This window comes from Gadus chalcogrammus, chromosome 19 (assembly GCF_026213295.1).
Source record: "Gadus chalcogrammus isolate NIFS_2021 chromosome 19, NIFS_Gcha_1.0, whole genome shotgun sequence".
NCBI lineage: Eukaryota > Metazoa > Chordata > Actinopteri > Gadiformes > Gadidae > Gadus > Gadus chalcogrammus.
The window spans coordinates 17,867,396-17,872,434 of record NC_079430.1 but is presented as its reverse complement, the minus strand read 5'-3'; positions in this window follow the sequence as shown (position 1 = coordinate 17,872,434).

Below are 5,039 nucleotides of genomic sequence, written 5' to 3'. Positions count from 1 at the left end.
GAGCATTGCAACACGCGCACACACACACACACACACACACACACACACACACACACACACACGCACACGTGCACACACACGTGCACACACACACACACACACACACACACACACACACACACACACACACACACACACACACGTGCACACGTGCACACACACACACACGTGCACACACACACGTGCACACACACACGTGCACACACACACACACACACACACACACACACGCACGCGCGCACATACACACGCACACACAAACACACCTGTTTGGACATTGGGAAGGAGATATAAAGTAATGTTTGGCTATTTTGTTGGCTGTTTTAGTGACACGGTAATGGCTGTGTTTTTCTTTCAAGGAACACTCTTTTTTACAAGACCATTAGTATTTCTTTCTTTCTCTTTCGCTAAAAAAACAAAAACACACAAGTGTAATTGTTCTCTTCTGAACCAGCTGTTGCTTGTATTGTGAAGTCATAGAGAATCATTTAAGACTACCGCACTTTCTTACGATATGATGTTTATCATTTCTCTGATAATCTTAAGAGAAGTAAATAATAAATTATAAATGCATCAGCAAACCGTATTGCTCTATATATAAACTGTACTAACTTTATTAAATGTAATAAATGGATAACTAATGTTAATATGTCAAACATTTTGATGGCATCTTTTTTGTACAACTACTCTTGGTGCATGGCTAAGGACAGACATTGTATTCCACTGCATGAGCCTTCTGTGCCCCTTTCCTTCCTTCTCCCTTTCCTCTCTCTCTGTCTCCTTCTCTTTTTACATATATCTCTCAATTCATTTCTAGTAAATTCTAGTGATGCACCCAAAAAATAACTACCATATATTTTCACAATACAATTCACTCAACGTAAACAGAGTGAAAAAGTACTGACAAAGTCGCTCTCTCTCGGCTCACTTTCCCCGACATAAACCGCCACGACTTCCCCTCCAGCAAGCCTGCCCAGTACTCAGTCTATCCTGCTTTCAAGTGATCTAGTATAACATTACATTACCGAAATTCTAGATTCCCTTTTTTCTAGACACCAGGGTTCTTCAGGGTTTTACCACCACGTCGACTGAGGTTGTTCTTTTTCCACTGGTGTGTTATCTAGGAGCCAGTGAACAGGCTTCTCCTTGCATGATATGCCATATCCGCAGAATTGCTCGCTTGCTTGTTTTTCTGCGAGGCTTGTGGTCGAGAGACGGACTGGAACTGTTTATGGTTACGGTCCTTTTCTGTTCCGTCCTCAAGACTTTACCTCCACAAACCAAAATTATAGAGCAGGGCATAGGGGCCGGGTGGAGGGAATAGGCCTAGAGACTGAGGGATGGAGAGAGAAATGGGGACGGGCTTGAAACGACAATTTATCAGAGGACTTCTGAAAGATCGTAAACAATCGTTTTTACCACTGAACAGAATTTCCCTGTTAAAGTCTTTTTGAAGATATTTGACACTTGAAGTTGTACATCTTTAACTAGAGAGGGCGATAGACGGAGAGAGAGGGTGTGTGTGTGTGTGTGTGTGTGTGTGTGTGTGTGTGTGTGTGTGTGTGTGTGTGTGTGTGTGTGTGTGTGTGTGTGTGTGTGTGTGTCCACCACGCAGTGTGAAACTGCCTACAGAGCGAGGCAATGTTGGCATTTCCCCTACCCTGAAAGTTGGGATTGTACTGAGAATACAGCTCTATAATCTCTCTCTCTCTCTCTCTCTCTCTCTCTCTCTCTCTCTCTCTCTCTCTCTCTCTCTCTCTCTCTCTCTCTCTCTCTCTCTCTGTCTCTGTCTCTGTCTCTGTCTCTCTGTCTCTCTCCCATATCCGATTAACTTATTAACCAATCAATTGATCAATAACCCAACCAAATTACATGTTCTCTGTGTTTGGATCAAGATGATCATACACTCTTCCGCTCCACACAATTTCAAATGTTCCTCAACGTACTCAAATGTTCGAAGTGAACCAATGGAGCAATTCAGTATGTGCTCATTACTAGATCTATAGGTCTTATAAAACGAAATTGTTATTTTGGAGGGTTCAACTGTTTGTTAGTCAAAGCCTATGGGAGCTTTTTTCACCTCCCAAACCCTGAAGTCTTTGCCCGAGGTCTAGTCAACTACGAGGGGGAGAAAAAAGGCTTTTATGTGTTGTAGCCTCGTAAAAGTTAATACAGGGATAGTCTTTCTGGGCACAGCACTGTGTGACTCAAACCAGAGGTTGGCAAGTTGAGGGGTCCCCCAATACACCAAAAATAAAAGGAGTCTTTTTCGTTTATTTCTAGTGACCTAGTTATCGTCCTGGATAAAAAAGTTTATTATGTGATTTTGTTCTGTGCCAAACTACCCTACTCGTTGTGTATACATACGTCTTTGTTAGTATAAGACACTTCCCCCAATGTAAATCATTGCCTATTTCTTCCAACGTAAGTACAAACCCCATCCACAAGTCACGTCCTTTTGGGGGAAGAGGTGCACTTAGTTCTGGGTGCCCAGGATGTTTTAAAAACATCAGGATATCCTGTACATGATGTACCAATCCAACATGTCACAGAACCTCAGGAGGGGAAATGCCTCATGCCAAATGCATTCATGCAATACAATGCATTCATTTGAAATACACATATATATATAGATGGAGATATAAACTCCAGCACACACACTCAATCAACATTTACTTCCCTGTGTCAGAAATATGAACCTGGCTCGCGCACAACACAAAGAGGATGTTTATTCATCAGTCAACACAAAAAAAGCGGCAGGAGAGAGAGATTTGTTTTGCAATGTTTTGAAGATCAACAATTATCCTGCCAAAGACACTTTCTCTTCCCTTCCCCAGATCGGTTCCCTCATGCATTAGCAGGTGTGCACAGTATTTACCCGTCCTGCATGCATATTCATGAGTTTAATATTTGCTATGCTACACAGACAGGCAGACAGGCAGGCAGGCAGGCAGGCAGACAGACAGACAGACAGACAGACAGACAGACAGACAGACAGACAGACAGACAGACAGACAGACAGACAGACAGACAGACAGACAGACAGACAGACAGACAGACAGACAGACAGACAGACAGACAGACAGACAGACAGACAGACAGACAGACAGACAGACATGTTTGATTTGAACCTTCGGAGGAATGAGGTTCCTGGGGGGGGGGAAGTATGTTGGATCTACTGTAGCCTGAGAGAGATCAGTAGAGAAGGATACGAACGCGGAGGTAGCAGCAGTCCTACTGTGTGCAGGCGTCGGATACACGAAGAGGCACGGGGGAATGCTGTTAGGAAGCAACAAAGAGAATTCCCAGGATGGATCCGGTGAAAGGCTTGGCTGACTAACAAACTCTTTTTTTTCGAGATATGGAAAAACTAAGGTTTACTGGGAAATCTAAGGTCCCTCTCCACACCAGGATAGGGACTCAAACAAGTGGGAGGGAGGGAGGGAGGGAGGGAGGGAGGGAGGGAGGGAGGGAGGGAGGGACGGTTTCGGTGGTTAGAGGAATGGGGAATGCGAAAGAGGAAGAATGATGGGAGGAGATAGACAGTGCGAGAGACATTGGTAAGGAGGGAGGGAGGTATCGACGGAGAGTACAGGTGGAAGAAGGGGAGAGATGGAGGAGGGTGGGGGGGAAGGGACGGGAGGGGTCGAGGAAGACGGAGGAGGTTATGTGAGGAGAATCAGGAGTGGAACAGCATGGTGGGGAGGGGCATCGGAGGGGAAAGATGGAGCGATGAGGACGAGGATAAACGGAACAACATAAGATCAAGGTCATGGAGGAGAGGATCGGACACTGCCAACTTTTCGATATTTGTATCTGATTGATTGATCTCAAGTCTTCTGTGGAAGTCACTGCAGGTCTCAGTAATCCCATTGTTGGAAAGCAATTTTATTCAAAACACAAACACCTCTCCACCTCTTATTAGTTTTGGTCTTAATATGATTATGTTTGTAAGATTAATGTTTCTGCTGTCGCCACAGATGTCTGGTGTAAAGTCTGGCCATGGAAAATGGCTTTCTCTCTGACTCATAATATTCTACTGATTTCTTGCAGCCTTCTTTCATGGTGATGTTATGCTGCTGTGCTAGCATATTACTACCCGGTCTCATATCAAAATGTGTAATAGCTATGTTGCTCCACACCGCCAAACGTGTTCGTTTTATAATAACGGCTCTTAAACTGTGAGAGGCCTACGTTTTATTGGCCTATTCACTCTATTGGACTGCGAGCATGTTATATGTCTGTCAAGTTTCTGTCTGTGAAACCAAAACAAGATGGCTGCCCTCCTTTTATTCTCAGTGGAAAATGCCAAATTCAATAAGGCATCATCAACGTGGCTCATTTTAATCTATAAATCACTCTCCAAACTTTTTGGATAAAAGCATCTGCTAAAGGCCCTAAATGTACAATGTAAATGTTATGGCCTTGGAACAAGGTTGTCTCAGGGAAGGAACCTTCCATCTCAAAAATGGTTTCCAGCACACTCCGATCGCCCAGGTCTCGCGGGCCACACTATTCAGAGAATACGTCAGAAAAAGCTGCTGGTTTGGCCTTGATTTTGTCTGCAGGTGCTAAAAGTGCATATCTTTGATATGATATTATTTGTAACCCAGGCGTGTAAACGCAGCTATAACATTTCAATATTAGGTCATTTCATACCCAGAAAATATTGTTCCCCTGTTCTATTCATTCAAAAAACCAAACATGCTTCCAAAGCTCCACTAGCAGCTAAAACACAGGTTGATGTACCTGCATATAGGAATGTTGATGTAAGAAGTACTTTGGGTTTCAGAAACATTGCGATTTATCGTTATCATTCAGGCGACTATAAAATGCAAAGACAATGATGCAAACACCATGAAGCTGCATGGTCTCCACGGAAACAGTGTCCATAGCAATCCCGTAGCAACCATAGAAAACTTTGCTTTCCAACAGTTTTCTGGCAAGGAGAATATTTGTAATAATTGACTAAATAAGTATCAGTTACATTTATGAGCGAAGATTATGAAAATAAACTTTATCGTGAGAAATGTTATCGA